Source organism: Hipposideros armiger, unplaced genomic scaffold (genome assembly GCF_001890085.2).
Source record: "Hipposideros armiger isolate ML-2016 unplaced genomic scaffold, ASM189008v1 scaffold_250, whole genome shotgun sequence".
Taxonomy (NCBI): Eukaryota; Metazoa; Chordata; class Mammalia; order Chiroptera; family Hipposideridae; genus Hipposideros; species Hipposideros armiger.
The window spans coordinates 621,703-647,329 of NW_017731600.1; the positions used below are offsets into that span (position 1 = coordinate 621,703).

At 36.4% G+C, this 25,627-nt stretch overlaps 1 protein-coding gene and 1 pseudogene across 1 annotated transcript in view; one reads left to right on the forward strand and one right to left on the reverse strand.

The window, feature by feature from the left end:
* Window positions 1–25,627, reverse strand: part of IL1RAPL1 (interleukin 1 receptor accessory protein like 1) — a 1,086,405-nt gene that overhangs the window by 392,037 nt on the left and 668,741 nt on the right. The gene's annotated exons all lie outside the window — the stretch shown is intronic.
* LOC109389924 (ferritin light chain pseudogene) lies at window positions 3,496–4,011 on the forward strand (annotated as a pseudogene).

A 25,627-nucleotide genomic window follows, 5' to 3' on the forward strand; every position in this document is an offset into this window, starting at 1 on the left:
CATTGTCATACAATACATATTTAGAAACATTCAGAAATCTATACCTTTTAATGGCAGCTTTATTATCACAATAGATTATAAGGTATTATAGTTAAGGAGACTAAACAACATTAGAAAGAAGTTTTTCTTTGGGACTTATCGACTTATCTTTGTTTTCAACTAGGTAAGAGGCAGAAAGGAAAAACAAGATGCCTGGATGAAACGTTATGTGAAGAAATAGTACAAGAAATGGAAAAGAGTTAGGAAGTTTTTCCCTCCAATGGGTGGATTTAATTAAATTTACCAAAGAAATAAAGATTAACTATTCTTTATAACATGCACACTTGGAAGAACCAGAGAAGCTGGTAAATTAAACTGTCATAAGAGATCAACTAGAATGTTAGAAATGCATGTATCTTAATGAATGGCTGAGAAAAATATATTCAGGGCCAATCTAAAGAAAGTATCAGTCAGGTCATTTAAAACTTAGACTGAAACATGATTTACTCTGTTGCACTTTAATCTTTCTCAAGTTTCATTTTCTAATCAGCATAAAGGAGACAGTGACACCTTAAAAGTGAGTATAATCAGTGACAGCTACATTCAATGTATTTTTTAATGACATAATTAAAGATGGCCTAATTGTCTCAGTAATAATAAATTTAGTTTTATTTACCTTTTTATTGTTTGGAAATTAATTTTAGTTTCACATTCAGTATGAAATGACTTGTCCAATTTTGAAAATAATCAAATTTAAATGCCTTTGGCGAGGTTCTTTATATCTTCTAATACATATTCTTTCAGATAAAATGCAGTACTTGAGAAAGTGAATGGTATTCTTGGAACCAGAAGAAATATTGGAAGATACTTTCTTCATCAAATTTTACATTGAGAATGCAAATTCAATAGTAAAACATGTTGAATTACTGAAAACTTGTGTCATTTAAAAGAGCTAAGTGAACTTGTGTTTTCAGAAGACTGGGACATATTATCTGTTTACTGTTATTCAAAAAGCTTAAATTATGATGCCACAACAAAATGTTATGAAATCATAAATTCCCTTAAGAGAAAAGTAGAATAAAAATGTAACATATGAAACAGCCATTAGAATGTGTATTATTGAATTGGTTTAGAAACCCTAAAGTTATGCTAGTATAAAGATGAGAAGGGGCTGTTTTTAACAAGCTTTAGTACTAATTAGATATTTTAAATGATTAGCTAAAGTAACTTCCAATATTAAAAATACATTTTTATGAACTAAAATGATTATATTCTAAAATTTTGCCAATATAAGGACTGGCAGCATAAGCTAAAATTTTGACAACGTGTGTGTGTGTGTGTGTGTGTGTGTGTGTGTGTGTGTGAGTGTGTGTGTGTACACAGATTAAAAGTTAAAACTTGATTGCTCATTTGGGTAATGGAAATCTTAAGGGAACTTAAAATAGAATTTACATATCTACAACACCAAAAGCCAGAAATCCAGTACAATAAGTACATGCTCTCATGAGAATGGACAGTAAGAAACACCACAGACTCTCATTCCCTTCCAGTATGATTGGCTCCTTGGACGGAATTATAAACAGTGAACAGAGAACTGTTTAATTTAAAATGGACTCTTCATAGATGTGTGATTAACTCCACTGGGCAGTAAAAATTAACATTTAACATGTCCATGTTTTAACAATGCTCTGAGGGTCTCCGGATATAGAGACAATAGCTATGCCTGTGACGAAGCATTCATTTGTTATGGTGGTGGTTTTGGATTGCCCATGGCATGGACTTTAAACCTAAATGAATAGTCAAATTAGTAAAAAATCCACAAAGGCTGAGAAATGCTGTAGTGGCTGCTGCTGCTGCTTCTTTTTTTTTTTTGCTAGTCCAACTTTACCAAATTCTCTTTTAAGGTTTTTGTTTTGTTTTGTTTTGTTTTAAATTAGTTTCAGGTGTACAGAACAATGCAATAGTTATCCTTTTCACCCCTCACAATAGATCATACTTATCTATTACAATTCCATTGGCTACTTAAAGGACATGGAGTTCTGCTGTACGTGCATAACAGAGGTGATATTAGCAAAATCTCAGCCTGGCCGTTTCTTTCTCGCAGAAGGAGTAAGACACATACAACTCAGAAAACACCACAGGAAATGGAAGCTTTCAGGCAAGTGGAAGAGAGACAGCAAGAGAAACCCAAATAGAATAATAAAAAAAAGAATGATGTCTTGAGAAGAAGAAAAGAAGTGCATTTCCCCCTCTTTCCCATTATTAGGCTAGGAAGAGTGTAGAGCAGAATTGAAAGTATTATGGGGAGCCACAAATATGGTTTAGGATTTGATGAACTGGATTGAACTCTTGGGGTTCTGGAAGTACTAATGGTGACATCTACCATTCAAACCCCCAGAAGGTAAGAGTCAGGACCACAGCATCACACACAACAGGAAGATCAGAACTGAGTGCAACAGTGCCTGCCATTTCTGTAACCAGAAGCCATCTGAAAGGCTGAGAGTGGGACTGCCAGCAGTGTGAGGACTTCCAGCTTTCCCTGCCATTCACAGCCTGCGTGTTTTATGTATGTTTATAGTTACTTAAATTTTCTGATAACCTTTTGTTAAGAATGCTAACCGCACAAGTGAGGTACTAATAAAGAAATACGGGGCCAGCCGAGTGGCTCAGTTGGTTAAGAGTTAGCTTAAGAGCACAAGCTCTGAGCAACAGGGCCGCCGGTTTGATTTCTACATGGGCCAGTGACACTGCGCCTGAGCTGAGCTGCCGCTGAGCTGCCAACAGGTGGCTGGATGGCTCACCTGGTGAGAGCACGTGCTCCTAACAACAAGGCTGCTGGGTTTAACTCCCTCATGGGATGGTGGCAATGCCCAACTGCAACCAAGACTGAACTCAGCACCTTGAGCTGAGCTGCTGCCCAGATGGCTCAGTGGATAGGGCGTGTGCTCTTAACAACAAGGCTTCTAGTTCAACTCCCACATGGGATGGTGGCTACGCCCACCTGCAACTAAGATTGTAACACAGCACCTTGAGCTTAGAGGCCAAGAACTGCCGAAGGGCAGCCAGATGACGACTGGCGCCCTCCACACTGAAGACTGAAGAACAACAACTTGGCTGGTCCCCTTCCCCAATTCTCCAACATTGTTCCCCTCCCCCAATTCCCCAATTTAAAAAAAATGAAAGAAATACATGTAGTGGTGAGATTGCATAAAATTAATAACTAGAGAACAAATTAAGTGTATGATCACATTGGTGTTAAAGAGAATGGCGAGAAATGACAGTTTGTCTTAACACAGAAGGATGACTCAAGGGACAGTGCCCTCGGCGGTCCCCCAGGTCTGACTCTTGCTTGAACAGTGTTTGGATGAAACAGGCCCAGGGACACCCCTTCTTCCAGCCTCTGACCACACTCCAACCTCTTTTCCAGTCACAACCTTCAGAACCGTCTCAGCCACCCTTGGCCTCTGAAACCATCAACACCATTTTTTGGCTTGAACTCCTTATTGCCAAGCAACCATGAGCTCCCAAGTTCATCAGAATTATTCTACTGAGGTGGAGGCCGCTGTCAACGGCCTGGTCAACATGCACTTGTGGGCCTCCTACACCTACCTCTCTCTGGGCTTCTATTTCTACTGCAGCTCTAGAGGGTGTGAGCCATTTCTATGAGTCAGCCCAGAAGCGCGAGGGTGACAAGTGTCTCTTGAAGATGCAAAACCAGCGTGGTGGCTATGCACTCTTCCAGGACCTACAGAAGCCTTCCCAAGATGAGTGGGGTAAAACTCAGCGTGCCATGGAAGCCGCCATGGTCATGGAGAAGAACCTGAACCAGGTCGTTTTGGATCTGCATGCCCTGGATTCTGCCCACACAGACCCCCATCTCTGTGGCTTCTGGGAGAACCACTTCCTGAACGAGGAGGTGAAACTCATCAAGGAGATGGGCGATCACCCGACTAACCTCCACAGGCTGGCCGGCACCCCCAGGCTGGGCTGGGAGAGTATCTCTTTGAAAGACTCACTGTCAAGCACAACTAGGAGCCTTTGGAGCCCAGACGCCTTTGGAGGGGCCCCTCTGCATCCTCCTGGTGTTGGGCTTCTGCCTGAGCTGAGCCTCTCCCTGCAACCGCTAGACAGCCTTCTAACCACCTTGGAGCCTTCTCCCATGCTGCGGACCAAATTGAAACAATAAAGCTTTCTGCAGCAAGAGAAGGAAGAAAGGAAGGAAGGAAGGAAGGAAGGAAGGAAGGAAGGAAGGAAGGAGAAGGGAGGGAGGGAGGGAAAGAAAGAAAGAAAGAAAGACAGAGAAAGGAAAGGAAAGGAAAGAAAAGGAAAGGAAAAAGAAAAAAGAATGATTCTAGGAGTAAACAGAATTTCACATGCAAATGACCGCTATAGTGTCTTCAAGTTAAAAAATATATATTGATATTTGTTTCTACAGTCTACAAACATTGAAAATTTCACTCATAATGCCTAGTTACTGAGGCTAAACACATGCAGAAATTATGTTTTTAAATTTAATTTAAAATGATTCATTGCTTTTATTTATGCTGGCGTTGGATGAGGCTATAATGAAACATGGGGAAAATTTCCAAACAAATCTTTGTGTATTTTAACATATCAAATGTATCATCTTTGATAACACTTTCTTTTGGGTTACTTTTAAAAAAAATTTTATTGGGGGACAGCCATGGTCATTGGTTACACATTGTTTTCATGCTACAATGGCATAGTTGACTCTTTTAAGGAGGGCGCAGCTCACTGTGGCCCATGCGGGGATCGAACTGGCAACCTTGGTGTTATCAGCACCACACTCTAACCAACTGGGCTAATGGGCCTCCCCTTGGGTCACTTTTTAATGTGCTGTTTAAGCATTTCCCTATCAGTTTATTTTTAATATACATAGTTAACATACCATGGGCCCCAATACAAACACTAAAGCAACACAAAGCAGTTTTCAGAGGGCAACGAATAGACTTCCCAGCCCACACAAAGGAAGCCCAGACACTGTCGCCTTGGAGAGATCGTCCTTTCTTGCTTTTCATGGCAAAACCCTCATGTCAAGATCTAGATTAACTACCACAGTCTATGACTAAAGCAGACACTTCACCACCACCACCAACAAAAATGCAGTTAAATAAATAAATGGATTTAAAAAGCAAATGAAAGGAATGAATAAAATTTCATTAATCTAAATAAGAATTAATGATAATAATAAAAAAAACTTTTGTGGTTTAAAAGCAATTTCAAACTAAAATTCTAGAAAACTAACATGGAAGTAGACAGGGGTAGCTAGAAGAAAAAGTAAACTATGGCCTATGGTTTTGGTAGAAGAGTGGAGGTTCACTAATTCTAATAGTGTTAAAATATTAGCTCATTACTTGTAGCCACTCCTAAAAATATAAAAATATAAATTCATATGTTTCTTCAGGATCTACAAAAAATCACTACAAATAGAAATAGAATTTAATAGTTTCAAATTCTATAGAGGAAAAAATAGGAAAAATTTAATCAAATAGAAAGCAGGAAATATACAATATGAATAGAGCTCATTCATAACTTAGATTAAAACAGCAAGTTACATAGTCATATGTATAAAATGGTGTTATTTAAGTAAATGTCAAATATCTCTCTCACACACACACACACACACACACACACACACACATCCAGACTGGAACCACACACACTAAATTCTTAAGAATTTTTGCTTCTGGAAAGGTGGGAAAAGGAATGAGATTGGCAGTAGTAAAGACAAAGCAGACTTTACCTTAATCCTATTAAAATATATTTGCCTAAAATAATAGTAACAGCAGCTACTATTATTATTTAATAATCATTAAGGAAAGCTGCAGTCATTCATTGGTCTGGCAAATATTTATTGCGACTATTTGCCAGGTGCTGTGGTAGAAATTAGAAAGAACTATTCTGAATAGACCAATTCAGCACATTTTATTTACCTTGTCACCTCTCTTCGATTAGCCAGAGATATGCTCTTGGATACAGAGAGTCTATTTGGGAGGCGATCCCAAGGGGGAAAAAAAAAAAGAATGGGAAAGGTGAGGCAGAGATGCAAGGAATAGTATTATTCCTTGCCAATAAATAGTATTAATGAATGGGTTATTAATATGGACAAGTGGGGCTCAATCCAGCTGGAAACCTCTGGTAAATTATGTAGAACAGTCTTCATAATTGTCCCACTGGAGGACAGGAAGGCCACAGTGGGTATCTTCCCATTCGTTTACCCTTCCAACATTAAGAAAGCACTGATTTCTTCATTACGAACCCCAGATCACTGACCATATGGCTTTCTCTCCTCTAATAAGCCACCACAGAAGTGAGCTATTCAGGAAAAAAACTGAGTCACACTCAGAGGAGCATGGCACTCTAGAACATGTGGAGCCCTGCCAAGGAGTGACTTAAAGAAATCTGTCTACAGTAGGCAAACACAGCAGCTAAAAAGATGAATAGCCAATTCAATTTTCCTGCCTAAAAGAAATTTCTGACTTGCTCTGAGTAAATGCATCACGAGTTACAGTGACCTGTATTGATTCTTTTACTACTGAAGCAGGAGAGCAGTGTGACCTTTCGAGCTAGAGAGATGCTGCCTTGACTTTCTGCACAACCATTTGCCAGCTAGTCAGTCAGTCATATTCTCCGATCATGTTTCCCCAACTATAAAATGAGGATAACGATGAATGGTAGAGGGTGATTATAAGACTGCCACGAGAGAGCAAATTTGAACCCTCTGTGCTATCCTCTCCCCAACCTCCAGGCTTCCATATGCAGTTGTCTACTTCACCTGTCCCCTTGGAGATCTAAACCACGCACCGAGACTCAACACATACATGGACTAAACTTCTCATGTGATCCTGGAACCCTAGCCCTTTCCCATTTCACTTGATGGCAACTCCATCCTTCAAGAAGCTCGGGCCAGAAACCTTGGAATCACTCTTGCCTCCTTTATTTCTCCCACAGCCTACATCTAGGATGTCAAAAAGTTCGCTTGGCTCTGCTATCAAAATGCACTCTGAATACCATGACTTCTCGTCACCTCTTCTGCTACAACCTTAATCTGAGCCACCATATATTTTGCAGATACTTAACTGGGCTCACTGCTTGTACCTTGGCCCTTCAACAGTCTATTGTCTATATAGCAGTTTAGAGTGATCTTTTCAAGACCTAAGTCAGAACATGTCACCCCTTTGCTCAGAACCCAGAAGTGGGTCCCCATTTATGAGTAAAACCCAAAGCTTATAATGGTCTACAAGGCCCTGCAAGGTCTGCTCCCACTCACTGTCTCTCAAATCTGATCTACTCCTCCCAATGTTCTGGTTCATTCCACTCCATCCACACTGCTCTCCTTGCCAGCCATGCTCCTGCCTAAGGCCTCTGCACTGGCCGGTTTTCTTTCCCTAGATAAATGTATGGCTAAAATCTCACCTCCTTCATATCTCTGCTCAATCATCACCTTTTCAATAAGGATCACCCTGATCATCGTATTTAAAAATCTCAGCCAAGTCTCCCTCTCATTCTCTACTTTTGAGCCACCCCCCACTGTGAACGATACAATCTTTGCTACTCAAAGCATATTCCCAAACTAGCAGCACTGGAATCACTCAGGAACTTTCTAGAAATGCAGAATCTCAGGTCTCTACCCAAGGCCTACTGAAACAATCTGCATTGTAACAAAATCCCTGGGTAATTCACATGCACATTAAAATTATAGAAGCAGGGCCATATGATATTCTCTTTTCCTTTTTTTAAATTAAAATATACTGGGGTGACAATTGATAGTAAAATACACAGGTTTCACGTGTACAATTCCGTAATTTTCTGTAGCACTTGTCAACACAGATATACCTTTAAGGTAATAATCTGTTATATTTTTTTGCTTACATTCCACCAGGATGAGGATTTTTGTCTTTTGGTCTGTTTTGTTCACTGCTTTATCCAAATTCCTAGAACAGAACTTGGCACATGAAAAAAATTTTGAATGAATTAATGAATAAAGAATATTTGAAGTAATATAGCCAGAACACTGCCTAACCTCTATTGAGTGCTTAACCCATGGTACCTCCTCTTCCTCTTCTTCCGGGACAAATTATAGTTCATAGTCATTCCTTTGGCATTTTAACAACTAAGAATATACTTTGCCAGAAAGCAACCAGCAAAAGTTCATAAATGACAGAATTTCTATTTCATCACTTTGAAAATATAGATGAATAATCTTCTAATCTGTTCCTCCTCACCAACTGCCCAATGATTACTAGATTTATTAAAAAAGAGACAAACACATTAGCACTAATGGAAGGAGCTTTTAGAAAGTAAATTTTGATCTGCACAGTCAAATGATTGCTACACATAATAATTAGTAAAACAAATTGCACTGAATGTGTTATTTTATTTCATGGGACATTTCAGTTGGAATCAATTGTCCCCCAAACAATAAATCATGAGCATGATGATGTCTCACAAAATGAAAAATCCCATAGTTTCTCTCATGTCACTGAATAAAATCACAGTGTCTATCAAAGAAAAAATTCACAGGCAAATAGATGACAATTCACAACTATCAACTCTTCTGTAAAGTACAAGTGATTTAAGGAGCTGCCTAAAATAATCAAGTAAGGAAAAGGTAGTGTATGCATGATAAGGCAAATAACTGAAATTTAAAATTAAGTTGAAAACCTTAAAATAAACTTTGTTACATATATATACACATTTTATATGTGTATACTAACAATTTATATAGGAAATATCTTTATTCTGGCAAGTATTTTACTGATGTGAAACTTAAGCCCTTAAACCCTAGTAAAAGCAAAATTCAAAAAGATTTTCCAAATTTTCTTTGGTGCAAACAATTTGTGATAATAAAACATATATTTTAAAACTGACATTTTTTGCTAAAATTAGATAGTGAGATTTGTAACTGAAACAGAATTAAGACAAGAGGGCACAATTACTCGTCTAGAAATACAGACCATTAACACAAATGGAGCATACTATCAATGGTTTAATGCCATTATTTATCTTACTGTGTAAATTTTTCACTTTTAGGTTACATTTTCATGAGTCATTAAGTCAGATGAACAATATAGGATTTCTAATGGATGAAAATCATTTGAAGAGTATAGGACTGTTTTTAACTGATATAACAAATGTTTGGTTTTACTACGGTTTACAAGACAATGCTTATCAATATCCTGACAACCAGAGTGTGGTTATTTTTGTGATCCATGGAGTGTGGAATCATTTATTCTTGTGAATATACAATGCTATGTACCTGGCCACAGGGAGAGAATTGGTAACAAATGGCAAGCTTTAGGCCTTATGCGATTATTTAACAACATTAATAGCACATGCTTATATAATTGTCTGTGAATTTTCTGGACTAAGCACCGAAACAGTCTTTAAGCTTTTCCAAAACAAATAATAAAACAACCTTAGCAACAGCACACCTTAGCTAAGGAATTCTAAGGAGTCTTAACATACAAATTATAGAATCTTTAGAGAGTGTTGAACATTTTATTTCTTGAGAGCAATGTTCATTAGTAAATTTGTTGCTTTGCATTACTCCAAATATTTTTCAGAATATATTTTACTCTAGGATGAAATTATAATATGTTTGCAAATGTTCCTTGGAATCTTTTACTTGGCTTCAGCAAGTATAGTCAAATAATTAGCTAAACAGAAAGAGAGAATATACATAACACATAAGACAACCAACAATTTCAATATGTGTGTGCTATGTACTCCCCAAAGGAATATATGATTACACTAGGGGGTAACAGAATCAAAATCCCAAATTATCTTGACAAAGGGAATTGTAGGCCTAACATAATAGCATAAAATTAACAAGAATAAAACATATTCTACACTTGGATTCCCAAACTCAAGTGTTACAATTACAGAGTAAGAAAGACACAGTTTGGGGTAATAATAAGAATATAAATAAATAGAAGTAGTAATAGTAATTGTAATAGTAGTAGTAGCAGCAGCAATAGTAGTTGAGTTTGGGTTTGAGTATAAGCAAAATTATTGTCAGCAGGATGATGAAACTATGGCATATTGGCAAATGTAAACACAGGCTGCCTTTCTAGAAAATACAGTAACTCTATTGTACGAAGTGTATAGTCCATTGTGGAGTATGAAGGTTAGACTCTACCTGTGTATTCCCTTTGAGGCATATACACAATCATGGTTCACATAGAGAAGAATGGGTAGGAGAGTGAAAAAACTCAAACACAGGTTGTATTTTAAAAATATTTTTTATATCTACAATATGACCAGTATTATTTTAGGTGTTAGAAATACCTATTCCTGCTATGAAAAAGTTTATAATCTAGTATCAAGGAATGGGAAAGTGAAGAAGAAATGGTTATACTGAGGCAGGTCTTAACTCAATACAAGCACTGTCGACCTTTCAAAGCTGTCCAAGGGCTGGATCTCATTGGAAAGTAGTGAGTTCCTCTTTGCCAGAGGTTTTCAAACATAATCTCTAAAGACGTAAATCATTTGACTTGATTGCAATAGAAGGACTTCAAGAGTCAGATGCCCGTTATCTTCAAGCCCCTTTCAGATTTCATCTCCTATCTGAGTTCAGAGGAAGGAGATGAGAATAGAAGGAATTTCATGTGATCTGGGCTGGCTGGTGGATGGGATTCAGATACGCGGTGAGAAAGAGGGAGGGTATCAGGTCAACAGTGTGAGCAGAGGGATTGGTCTGGGAATGCCTATGATAACTGTGACGAGAGTGAATACCCCAGTATGATGAGAAGATGCATTGGAAAGTAATAGGACATAAGCATGGCATGGTAATTTGGGATCTAGAAAGGACAGATGTTTCTTGAAGTTTTGGGGCAATGTCTCATGCTGAACAAAGAATTAGTGTAAGGAAGGTGAACATTTGGAGGGAAGGGCATCGTCTTGCTTATTATACAAGGCTGACTTTACAAAGAAGGGAATAAAAGCAGGGATGCTATCCAAGTACCAGTTTGGTCCAATTGAGGATTTCTCTGGTATTTGAGCACAAGTAAAATAGTGAAATTATGAAACAAGGCATGCACAAAGGATTAAAGTTTAGAGGCAAGTTAAAATAATAGTTTGGAGGATAGAATCAGTAATGTTGTAAAGATTTTGTAGGGTATCAGATGGGCACTTGTCTTATTAAGGCAGCGGTTCTCAACCTTTCACAGGGGTCGCCTAAGACCATCAGAAAACACATATTTTCGATGGTCTTAGGAACCAAGACACCGCTCCTCTATCAGTCTCCAGGCCCACATGCAGATACACCCACATACAAGTACCCGGCGACCCCTGTGAAAGGGCTGTTCGGCCCCCAAGGGGGTCGCGACCCACAGGTTGAGAACCGCTGTATTAAGGAGACCACTTCACGGATGGTGTAGGTGCCTGACCACTGTGCTGTACACCTGAAGCTGAAGCTGAATACTATTGAATGTCAACTATAATTTAATATATATATTTAATATATAATTTAATATATAGTCACAGGATGTGGAGAACAGCATAGGGAACAGATTGAATGGAATTGTAACAGCTATTGTACATATGATGTCAGAGGGTAGTAGATTGGGGGAAGGGTTTATTACTTTGTGAGGGGTGTAAATGTCTAACTAGTGCATTGTTTTGTACACCTGAAACTAATAAAACACATGCACATAATAAAAAAATAATGTCATTGGAAAATATGAAACTAGAACGAGCACCACCTTTCACAGGTTTTTTAGGAAATTGCACCTCTCTTTTTGCTCTTTTTCTCTCTCCTTACCTCAGAATTCTGTGGGCAGCCAATGTCCTCCACCCAGCCTCTCCTATTTTTCAAAGTAGATACTTCAGAGCTAGATGAAATTAGAGTACTACCTCTGAATACAAACAGAAGAATAAAATATACCACAAATTCAATCAGTAATAAAAGAATAATATTTCCTCAGCTGCTGTTGTCTAATCTATGTGCTAAGTATGCTAGAGTGACTATTTTACAAATTTCCGCCACTCATCCATTAATACAATAAGCAGAAATCCAATGAATTAAATGTAATACTTTTTAGATTCACATTTGTAGCTCACTTACTACCTAATTCTAATAATGGTAGAAATCACACTGTTTGTTTGTTTTCTTTTTACTTTAAAGTGACAGACATTACTGACTGATTCCACTCTCTTTTATAGTTTATTCTTGACATTTTATTTCAGTTTTATTAAATGATGACTGACTGTTAAATTATTTCCAAAATTACTGCAATTTATAATGAACAAATCATTTCTCATGGCTTCCCAAAAGAAAATTAACATAACTAAATTAATGAAAATGTTGACCTATCCTCACAATATCAATAAATGCATTAAATGTCCTAAATATTATTTTATCATTTTTTACATGAATAGATACATGGTGATGGTGGTGATGATGGTGGTGGTGGTGTATACGTACATGCGTGTGTGTGCAGCATTCATTTTTTTACTACGACGTAAATGGTCAAATGCCAATTTTCCTGTTTAGCATCTGGGTATTACAATATGAGCTCTGGGGTTAGACAGACTTGGGTTCAAATCATGTTCCATCACTTACTAGTTGTAGCGATTTACTTTAACTTTCTCAAAGTCAGTTTCCTGAATCTGGGAAATTAGAACAATAAAAGTACCTGCCTGTGATGCTTAGTTTTATGTATCAACCTGGCTATGTTATAGTACCCAGTTAATCAACCGAACACTAACTTAGGTATTGCTGGGAAGGCATTTTGTAGATGTGATTAAAACCTACAACCAGTTGACTTCAAATCAGAGGGATTATCCTGGATAACCTGGGTGGATCTGATTCAATCAGGGGAATTAAGAGAGTAGCTGAGGCTGCCCTGAAGGAGAAATTCCCTCTGTGGAACTACAGCTTCAACTATGGCCAAGAATTCCAGCCTGTCCTTCCCAACTGCCTGCCCTACAGATTTTAGACTTGTCTAGCTAACCCTCAAAACTGCATAAGCCAAACCCTTTCCATAAATCTCTTAATATATATCTCCTACTGATCTGTTTCTCTGGTGAAGTCCTGACTGGTCATGCCTACCATAGAATTTTTGTGAAGACGATCAACCAAATCACTGGCATAAAGTAGCATGGTAAGTACTTAATAAATGTTATTATAACAGATAAAAATGTTAAAGGATTTAAGGAATTACAGGCTGTTCCCTCAGTTCCTAGAGTACCAATTGTTAACTTTATATTGAAAAAGAGGGTTGGGCTTATGTAGTAAATATCATTTACTAAAAGACCAGCGTGTACCCAGAAACCTGTAGGACACGCAGTAAAACTATAACATGAAAATCTTACATCTTCCACTAATTCTATTTTTGTTTTACTTCCTGCAAAGACTTGTTTCATGTTATACTGACTGATTTTAAGGGATTCATGAGAGCTGACTCACCTCTGATGTCTTGACCCTTCAAGTTTATGAGGACTCAGTATTCTCAGAGGAATTTAAAACCATGTTGGATTTTTTCAAAATTCAATGTAGACAGTGTGATACATGCAGCATTAATTTTATTTCCTTTGCTTCTTTTGACTACCGGGATGCTCAGAGCCAAATAAGCAACTCAAGTTAAGCTGCAGCAAGCTTACTGTATATAGTTGTTAGATATAAGCCTATTATATCTTAGAGACTACCTTACAAAGATAATTATTTTCAATTTATACCCATTGAATTCAAGGTAGCCTTTTAGATAGTAAACACACCTCTTTTGGGGGACAGTAAGTTCATACCATGTCTTAGGTCACAATGATTCCTACCTTGCAGTTCATATGGAAAACAAACTTACAAATTGGAAAAGGTACTCGCATTCCTGGGGCCTAATGCTAGATGCATAGATTCAGTGCATTTGAGATGGGGTCAGGAATCCACTTACTTATACTTTTCGGTGTACATTCTTGGTAACAACCATAAATACCCTTGACTTACTTTCTATAGGGCAGAAGTATAAACCCAGATAACTAACTCTTAAAAGCAAACAGAAGTTTAAAAATAAACAACAGAGACAGAGAGGTGATTGCAGGATGAAGAAAAGATTTATGTCATCAAACTTGGTATCTGTGAGAAAACGATTCTTACAGGCCCTGAAACCTTTAGCATTTCTAAGGGAACAAGTTCTCTCCAAGCATAAATCATGGGGCTGACAATGATCTTGTGCAGGCTAATCTCCAAATAGTCCCTGGCCAAAAAATCTAAGCCTTAAAACAAATCAATGAAACTTCACAAATAAAATTCTTAAAAGATTTTTCTATAACATTTTAAAGACTGTAAGTGATATCAATCTTGGAACAGCCACAGGTGGAGCCTGCTTTTATGTAAAATACTACATCTAGAAACTTCGGCTTACATTTGTCAGTAAAGAAACCAATGACAAATTAGCTGGCTTGTTGAACATACTATATTGTTACTACAGAGAATGGAAGCTTTTGAGGGTGTCATATCCTTCAAATCCTTCCATGAGTACTATGCATGTAGTTTTCTTAAGAACAAATAGGAAAAGATTAAAATCCAATAGGTATAGCGCAATGAAATCTTTGTTGGTTTATTTAGTGTAGGTTTTAAAATCAGCTACATTATTTTGAGGCAGCAGATAGAGAACCAGTTCAACAAAGTTTGGGGGGAGAGTTGTACTAAGATTGTAGCATTGATTACATTAAGGCTTCCATTGTTAAATAAGAATGATAAACAGACTGACTTCTACCTTTGTATTGTGTGTTTGTCTTTGGCCTATAGCCTAAAGCTGTGTGCCCTGCAATGAATCCCATCTCATGTCTGTGTCTGTGTAATAGCAGAAAAAGTGAACAGTTCTAGGAGAGGATCCAAAAGTAACAAAACACAAACATTGTCCTCAACAAATTCACAAGGCTGAGATACGTGCTGCTACACTAAAACTACCTGAATCATTTTTTTAAAATGTAGAAACAAATTCTTGTTAAAACTCATAATAGCCAGAGTATGCCATAAACCTTTGAATCTGTTAACTGTCAATCTATGACTAGATTTGCTTTCACTACTGAGCACAATTCTTTGATATAAATGGCCATTCTTGATTAAACATGTCATCAGACTGGCCAACACACAAACCATATCCAAATTCTCCCGGATTCACAATTAGAGACTGTTCTATTTATATAGTTACACATCAAATTCAATTAGCAGTGACAATTTTTGAAACATATTTTTGGGGTCACAGATATTATCTTTAGTAATTCCTCTTTAGAGTAACACTTTATAAAATAATAAAATTAATGTACTGATATTTTTTTAAGAGTTTATTGGGGAATTGGGGAAGGGGGACAGACAAGTTGCTGTCCTTTTGTTCTTCAGTCTAGTTGTGGAGGACTTCACTTCACTGGCCCATGTTGGTATTATCATTGCACTCTTCCTGGGTGAGGCAGATTGGTCGCCGGCCTCTGGACGGCAGCTCATGCCAGCTGCTGGCCACTCACGGTAGCTCATAGCAGCCCAGCTCCAGATCGAGCTGTTGTTCACCATATTAGTTGTAGAGGGCAGTGTCACTGGCCCTCATGTGGAATCCCAACCAGGGCCCTGCTGCTCAGAGCTGGCGTCCCAAGCCAACTCTTAACCAAGAGCCACTCGGCCGCCCCCTAATGATATTTTTAATACCAAAAATATGCAACCTAGGCATCTCCAGAATGAAACTTATAAGATGGCACTATACAGGTAAGTAAATAAAATATAATATTAATTCCAAAATTCATGGGACAGGATCTTATGGTGTTAATCAGTACAAAGAGTATAAGACAATGAATTCTTTAAGGAAGTATTAATATTTGCACACCTAACCTAAGGAATATTCCACCTGGACTAATGTTTAAAATGATAGAAACTAAAGGTAAAAAGAAAAAGGAGAACAACAAAGCCAACAATTAGCAAAAACAGAAATGGACGAAACAGAAAATGAATGAATTCATTAAGAATAATAAAAGAAGGGCACTAGGCTTAAATCATGGAATAAAGAAAGGAATCAATAAAGGTTAAGAGAAGAAATCACAAAACGAAAATAAGAAACAAATGAGAGGCAACAAAAAGAAATGAGGTAGAAATGAAGCAAGTGCTGGTGAATGTAATAGGCAAAGTAAATTGCTGGGGCTTCACAGGAATTGCATCCCCACTCACTATTTGCAGCCGCCCAGAGTGTGGAAGGATTGAACTTGGTTGGGAATGCCAGAGAGAGGAACTGAAAGAGCTTCATCTCTTGAAGCAAAGGAGATGCAGACTGACAGAAAAATCATGGCTGTCAAGGGAGAAATAATAGAGGAACTCAATCTTTATTGATCTAAAGGACCATTCCTTGATTGACCATGTCAGCATGGTCATTGGCAAGGGCAACCTTATTGCTTGCCAAATAGCTTGGAAGAAATTTTCTAGTGACTTCACACTAAACTGTTTTTGTCTTGAGAAAAGGCCCATGTCACAAGATTCTCGTGGTTGTTAGCTCTACCCTTGATTACTCAAACACTTTGTTCCGGCAACTATTAAATCTATGGAGGATCACCAAATTTCAGATGAACCAATTAGCAGTTAAGAAAGCATACAAATAAAATGGATTTTGAAATACACTGCAATCAATGGCATACTGTATCCCCTTAAATTATTGCATTTTCCACAATCAGTAAAGAGTGATACACAGTTTTTATTTGGAAGGAAATTAATCAGAGAGACAATTATCTATTTTTTCATATGGAAAATAATATAAGCAATTTGAAGAAAAACAAAAGACTGTATAAACAGACACTGAAAATGAATTCAGTTTATGAATAAATTGATAGCTATATCAATGTTAGAAAACTGACAATGCTGAAAAATAATATAGTGAAATATTTTTAACAAAATAATTGTGAAAAGAATTCCCTGAAAAGTAATTAATTGCTATGTGGCTGCTACATGGAAGTATGTTATTTTCTGTCAACATCTATTCTTCCCTCCATCTTCTCATTAGGTTTAGGAAGTAGAAATCTTAATGAGCAAAATAAAATTAGATGATGTTTTAAAGGCATTGGAAATTATTGAATGGATATGACATAGGCTAAGCTAAAAATGTCTATAAACCTAGGAGTTAAAAAATTAAACAGGACAAAAATAGACAAACAGGGAAAGTAAATATGAAACCCAAAAGAAGCTTTGTCAAATGTTAGTGTCATTCTATATTTGATGATGCATACCTAACCTACTATTTGGTATATTTAGTATATTCTTCATGTTTTTTTCTATTCACTTAAGTGGTATCACCAAAATTATAGAAATGTGTTACAGCCCCCAAAGAAAGACATCAAAATGTGCACGAAAAATTGATGATGAGGTACAAGATTACATTTAAGATTAACATGTGTTGGCGAGGATGTGGAGAAAGGGAACCCTTGTGTACTGTTTGTGGGTCTGCAAATTGGTGCAGTCACTGTGGAAAACAGTATGGAGATTTCCTTTAAAAACTAAAAATAGAGCTACCATATGACCCAGCAATTTCACTTCTGGGTATTTATTCGAAGAAATCCAAAACACTAATTTGAAAAGATATATGCACTCCTATGTTCATTGAAACACTATTTACAATAGCCAAGATCTGGAAGCAACTCAAGTGCCCATCAATAGACAATTGGATAAAGAAGAGGCGGTACATATATGCCATGAATTATTACTCATCCATAAAATCAAATGAAATCTTACTGTTTTTGAAAACATGAATGGACCTAGAGAATATTACGCTAAGTAAAATAAGTCAGACTGAGAAAGACAAATACCATATGATCTCACTTATATGTGGAATCTAAAGAACAGAATAAACGAACAAATAAAACTGAAATAGACTCATAGATATAGAGAACAAACTAATGGTTGCCACAAGGGAGGGGAGTGGGCGAATGGGTGATAAGGTGAAGGGAAATATAATCAATAGTATTGTGATAAGTTTGCATGGTGACAGATGATTACTAGAATTAGTGGAGTGATAACATTGTAAGGAATAAAAATGTTGAATCACTATATTGTACACAAGAAACTAATATAGCTAATGTAATATTATATACCAGCTATACTTAAATAAAAAATATGACATTTAAGAGTAACTTATGAAAGGAAAAATTAAAAATTTAACATAAACAATGAACATTGGAAACTAGAACTACAACAAAATAAAGATATAGTAAAAAATTAAAGGTAGAGTTATTTTTAAAACACAAAGAGTTTGGAAATTACTTTAGCACTTTATTAGACTCTGTATCCAAATAAAGATCAGGTCGCAAAGGGAAAACAGATACAGACTAAGTAGAATATGAAAATTTTTATTCAACATATGCAGGAGTCATAAAAATGGGGAAGAGAAAAATATACTAATGTGGCAGATAAGGGTCATAATGGACTCCATGTGTGAGTGAGAATCACATAATTATGAAAGAGTAAGTGGCACAATGTCTACCGTGATTAAGAAATGTTAAGGCAACATAACACTTTAAATGGCATTTTAATACAAACATAAAATCCTACATTGAACACTGATCCAAGAATAGGAAATTCTACATCTAACTGACAAATTGGTAGTAAATAAGTCAAAGGCCTCCAAAGTTTTTCCAAAACATATGAAGAAACTCAATAATGAAATTTAATTTATGATCATGATACTTAATTTATTTTTAAATGTGGGGAGCTCATCATAATGGCTAACATTATCAGGATTATGTTGTCTCACGTCCTATGAGCCTAGCATTGCATACCTAGAATATTGGAGGGTCTGCTGTTTAAAAGTACAAATATTTCCCAAGCCTTAAGAAAACCTGATCTTATTTGTAAATGGAGTATTATTTGCATTTTCAATGACTGGGAAGTGTTGTTTATGTCCAGTCTATTTCACCCATTAGCTTCTGGAGCATGAGGATTTTGTACTAGTTAGTGCATCCTCCTTCCATGGTCATGTTACTGAAAATGTTATTTGGTATTTTTTCTCAATAAAAGATTCATGAACGAATTAATAAAAATGGAGAGATTTGCACTGAAATGAACAAGAGAGTGAAATGTTTAGCGATGTGATTTAATTTTGTCAAATGATGGAGATTTTAGTTAGAAAAATATACTTTTAGTTCAGCAAAGTTTAATATTCTACATGTCGGAGGCGACCTTACATACAGGTAAAAGGCAAATTAAGAAATCTGAGTGGATTTTATTTACATAAACAACAAATATATGAAATTTATTATCCACTATAAACATAGTATATGAAAATAGAGTTTCAAATAAAAGTCAAATGAAGGTTATGCATGGTCAGAGCTGGGGTTAGGATCCACCACAAAGCTTGCTGGACGTTCAACAATAGGAGATCTTCAGATCTGCCTATTTATAAAGGGACCACAGGAAAAAATCTGAACTTACAGAGAAGGGACCTGGACTCAAGGGCCAGGTTGTTCAGGCCAAAGGAGACAGAGACTGAGACAGAAACAGACAGGAGGGAGAAAGGAGACAAGAGATGGGGACTGAGCACAACAATGTACAAGCTTTCAATTAAGATGATTCAATCAGGCAAGTTGGGCACAAGAGCTAGAATCCAAGCTGTAGTGGAATCCAGGCGATGACTGGTGATGCTGAACCTGGTCCAGGGCTCTAAATTAAAACTAAGAAGAACCCAAGTCTGTAAACAGGGCAAAAATAGGGGAAAATAGGGGATAATGACCACTGGGCTACTAGGCTGCCATACCTTATATTTAATGCACTACAATCCCTTTTTTTGTGGTCAGTAGGAGAGACCTGGGCATGGATGATGGAGACAGCGACTTTGGCTTGGACCGGAGTCCTGGTCTGGAAAGGTGATTCAATGAAACATCTCATTAGCCTAGTATGGGAATAGGAGATAGATGTATGAGACTGAAAAACTGTTCTGTCTTTGTGTCCTCATTTCTACTTTCTTTGCCCAAAGCTATACCATGGCCTGAACCAATACACATTTTGAAATAAAACCTCGTATTTTATCTAAATGTATGCATAATACCATTTAATATTCACCTTCTATAAATAATAGTAAACTTTAGTTATAGCTTCAAACTGAATTTGGAAATGTCAAGATCAGGTCACAGGGAACAACCACTGACAGGGTACAGAGAAATAAGACACTTGTAATTGATGTCATTATCAGATAGGTAGAATTAACATATGGGGAATGGGAATCGAAAGACTCAAGGACTATAGTTTGGGGTAAGCACACTGTTTATTTTCTGCAGTGAATCATAGCCCCAGAAGACCTGAATTTTTCTTTTAGAAACCTAGAATGAGCTTGTATATGGGTCTTGGAGCTCTTCTGAATTTTCACAGGTTAGGAAACATTTCATTAGTGAACTGAAACACAGGAACTCAAGCAATAAGACACAAGCAAAATTAAATGGAAATTGAGGCTTAATGAAGCATAGTCCAAATAAAGACAGTATAAAATAAGCATTTAAATGAAAGTTAATCAATGAAATGAAGATTGTTTTCCTCAGGATGAAAGAAGTAAAGCTAAGTTAAACTTTCCACATTTAGTAAATTTAGAGCCATATGGCTATCGAAGCCAGTCGAGAGGGATTTTACTGAAGAGATACAATACACTAAGATACTCTCCTTAAGGTGCTACTTAGATTAGATATCGAGAGGAACAAATTTAGGAAACTCATTCAGTCTACCTTGTATGGAAACTGTCACACATAAGAGCATTAGAAAATCCCGGTAAATCCACAGACTTAATTTTAACAGTAGAATCAGCCAACCTGGCATTGTCTTTTTTAACAAAAGGCAACTATATGTGAAGGACTGATTAAACCTAATAACACACATTTTAAAATAGAACCTAAGACCTAAGGGAATGTCTAATGTTGCTGTATTTAAAAAAAAATTGTTGTTTTAACCTGTCAGTGCACACACATACTCTGTTTCTAAGGCGATTCAACAAGCATTGACAGATATTTTTCCTCTGGGTGGGTTATTATATTAAAAAAATAAACTACATAATTTTCATCCTGATTTATGTAACCAAAAACACAAAGCATTTAAGAGAGAGGGAAAAAGTTAAATATTGCAAACTAGGTAGAAATATTCCTTAAAAATACAACTATAAGGATGTCATTTGTTAAAGAATACCAGACTAGATCAATCGTATTTACATCTTAATGATCTATCCAAGCAACACATGAATACTAAATGTGAATTAGCTAATTAATATTCATAGTTAGTATACTATGAATATTAAATAAATCAAGCTTGATAGAAATTTCTAAAAGCTCCCTAATCTATCCCAGTGGTATCTCCAACATTAGTTAACAAGAGTTGCCTAGAGATCCGGGCTCCATTCTGACCAGATAAAACTGATGCTCCCACAATTCTTGGGTATACCTGAGTAACCTGGCTCAAAAGGGAGAATCTCCCAGTGAGAAAAAGCAGCTATTTTGTTTCCTGAATTGATACAAATTTAACTGGACTCTCAGTCTTTCTCTACAAAATCAACAGTATTGGCTATTTATCCAATGTTGTATTGCAACACTGCCAATGCAACAAAGAAAAAAAAATAGCACCTCCATCATCCATTTTTATTGAAAAAAATGAGGTAAGAAGAACAAGAGAAAGCTGGGGCTTGAAATGAAGTTTGGCTGTGTTCAGGTTTTTCCTGACATTAATAAGTAATGACCACGATGCTTGATTTCATAAGCCTGGTGACACGTTTTACAAAGCGCAGCATGCCCCCCCATAGGAAGCACTCAAGTGCTTTAGAGACACTGAATAGTAAAAGGCCATGTAGAGTGGGCAGAATAATGGTCCCCCAAGGATGTCCACACACTCATCCCTGGAGCCTGTGAATATGTTATCTTACGAGGCCAAATGGACTTCGCACACGTGATTAAGGTTTATAGACTTTAAGATGGGGAGGTTATCCTGGGTAACCTAGGCGGGCTAAACCTAATCATGTGAGCCCTTATGCAATATACTGGTGATGATGTATTATAGAACTGTCCACTTGAAACCTACATCATTTTATTAACCAATGTCACCCAAATACATTTAATAAAATTAACAGAAAAGAATCTTTTCTCACTGCAGTCAGAGAGAAATGTAACAATGGATGAAGGGTCAAGTGATGTGATATGAGAAGGACTTGAATGACCATTGCTGGCTTTCAAGGTGAAAGAAAGGGCCACGAGCCAAGGAATGTGGGAAGCCACTTGAAGGTGGAAAAGGCCAGGAAATGTTCCCCCTTAGAGCCTCCAGAAAGAAATGAAATGCTATAGACACCCTGATTTTAGCGCACTGAGCCTTGTGTCTGAATTTCAAGCCACAGAATTATAAGATAATAAAGTTGTGCTGTTTAAGCCACTGAGTTTGTGGTAATTTGTTATGGCAGCAATAAAAATCAGTATGCTGTGCAAAATGCTAGGAGCAGGTGAATCATTTAGAAAATATATTTGGAATAAAAGACACATGTAAATACTAGTTGTGAATAAGATTTCATCTGCTGTTGAAAGATAACGCAGGAGTTATGTGATCATTTTATCTGATATTCCTGTCTCCTGGTAGAGTTTATGTTAAATTATGGTCTGAATGAGAACTAAGATAAGAAACTATGAACTAGACTCATAGTAACTGTACGATTGTCACTCCACATGTACCTGACATTCACTAATGCAGACACGTAAGGTTAGAAATAGAAACAAAAAGACTATTGTAGGGGTTTGGGATGTGAGGCTAAATACTATACAGTTTTAGAATGACACTTTCAGAAAGTAGTCAAGTTATTAGCCAACTCCACTTAAGATTAAAAAGAATAATAAATGCTTTAATACTGCTTAGAAAGTTGTAATTTACCAAATCACTCTGTCACGGGTAGTTTAAGGGGAGAAAATCCTTATATCTGCAAAGCGAATCAGTTTAAAAATCAGCAATACTTCAAATGAAAAGTGATAAAATTGTTTTAAAAAAGTCGATAATGATTATGACCACAACGGAAGGAGAAGATGATAGACAGGATATAGACTTATCTAGAATGTTCCCATTTGGCCGTTATTAGTAGGAAATCAGATTTTTTCATTGCAGCTGAGACTCTTGAGTGGTTTTGCTTAGAGAAGGAATAATAAGTGATTATAATCTAAAAATATTTGCCATCCAACATCTTAAAAAAAGAAAGTGTTGTTATTATTCTAGCAATAGAAACAATGCAATTAAACAAGATGAGATGCAATTGTCTTATAATAAGAAATTAAGAAACTAAATACAAATATTACCTGTATACTTGTAGGCAGATGAGTACTGTATGTATAATATTTACTTGTTCTATACAATTAGCCTTTTTTGTTAAATTATTTGCATTCGTCAATGAGGCATCACTTGAAGCTAATCAAATGCAAGGGCTTTCCTTTTTTTCTAAAAAAAAATGTAGTGGCATATACTGAAGTAGAAGTTTATTATTAAATGCAGAGCTTTTAACATAGCTGACGCAGAAGTAAATCAGCTACTCCATGTTTCACTTAAGTGAGGAATAAATTTTATCAAAATAGCTTTATCACAATTAATTCACCTTTGGCAGAGAGCAGTGCTCTATTTATAGTTTGCGATAGCACATTTGAATAGCGAACAATTCTGATATGCTTCCATTCAATACGGGATAAGTTAGAATACTCAGTAAGTCATTTCAGATTGCTAAAGGCATTCAGATAAGCAGATATGTGTACCAAAATTAGAATCTAATTAGAACACTGAGGTGAACATTCAAAAGCGTATTTGAAAGCATCATGTTTTTAATATAATGGCTTTGGCCTCTTTAAATTCTTCATTATAAAATGCTTGTTGCCCACAAGAAATTTATAATCTATCGGTGGAGACCTAACTACCACATATTTATTTATAAACAATGAGAATAATGATGAACACGCTCATCATTGACTGCAAGTGGTGAGAAACACGTTTATAAACAACGATAGCTGTAAAATACACATACAAATAAATGTATGTAGGTATGTGTGAGTATGTAGGAAGGATGCAAGGTAAAAAAAACACAAAAAACTCCCTTTACCACGGGAATTTTGGTAGGTTGTAAAGTAATAAAAAGAAAATGTTAGGAAAGAAAAAATAAAGAACAATGTCTTACTTATTTTGCATTTTGAAATACAAAATCATACTAGGTACATTATTCAAAGTACGTGTTAGCTACTTCCAAGTTTTCTCAAATTATCCTTTTGAAAATTTGTTTTCACCAATTAACAAATAATAGAAGTCTCCTTCCCTCCTGAAGTTGGGAGAGGCAGGAAAACAATTAAACACGAATGAATCCACAATATGGTATCAGAATTTAATAAGTGCTACACAGAGAATTAAGTGAGGTGATCATAGAACTTTTTTAACTTTAGGGGTCAGGAAGGTATCTGTAAATGAAGTGACAATTTAGCTGATCACTAAATGACAGTGACATTGAAGAGAATAGCATTGTCCTGTCAAAAGCCCACCTGTTTGCTGTATAGATCTTTAAAGAAGTAACTTTTATATGAGGAAACCAAAGGTCTAGTGAAATCATTTATTTCTACTGTGTAGTTTTAAACCTATTCTAGTAAGTACCTATATGACCACTATTTCATGTGCTATTTTAACTACGAATTGTTAGTAGCAGACAGAAGAATCTAAAATTTATCAGAGGATTTTTAAAATAATAGAAGGTAAAGCCCCTTATAAATGCAATTATAATGATGTAATTAGGTGAATTAGAAATTAAAATAAAACTTATCCTTTGCAACAAATTACTCATTAAAAAAATAAAATGTATGTATTACTTGTACCTTGGATCAAAATAACATAAAGAAAACACCAAAGTTGTAATTTTGTAAAATCACTAAAAGATGGATTAATGGAAAGCTAATATAATTTTTTATTAAGTTTAGACTTTTCAAAGTCCTTGTTTTTCCCCCTAGTTAGCATGTTAGAGTTATTCAAGCAGATATTACATGTGGTAAGTGCTTCATTCATCCTTATGTTGGATTCTGTTGTTCCCATGCGCACATGTATCAGTAGGGCCTATGCTATGATACATGGATTGAGCTATGTGACTCCATAATGTGTTTTTCTGTTGAACTGTGCAATACAGATGCAGGCCTATGAAAGGATTGGCTTCTATCTACACATTCTTGTGAATACACTGGGAAGTCCTTGGGAATACTAAAGGTGAAGGGAAAATATATATACTTTCAAAACTAGAAGCCAAAGAACAATGGGTAAAGCAGCCCAACAGAAAGAAGACACCAGATACATACAAGGGTTTGCACAACATTCAGTATCAGGTGTGTAGGCTATGCTCTGCACCAGGGGGATGGGCATGGAAATCCAGCGCATATCTCACTCAGTGAGCTCCATCTACCCAGGAGGAGTTCCTTTCTCTAATTAGCACAAGAATACCCTTTGCTCTTCTTCCCACCCCCAGCTTTATTGAGCTATAATTGACATACAACATTGCGTAAGCTTAAGGTGTACAACATATTGACTTGATATATGTAAATATTGCAAAATGATTACCACAATAAGGTTAGTTAACACCTCTATCACCTCACATAATTGATACTTTGTGTGTGCGGTGAGAACATTTAAGATCTACCCTCTTAGCAA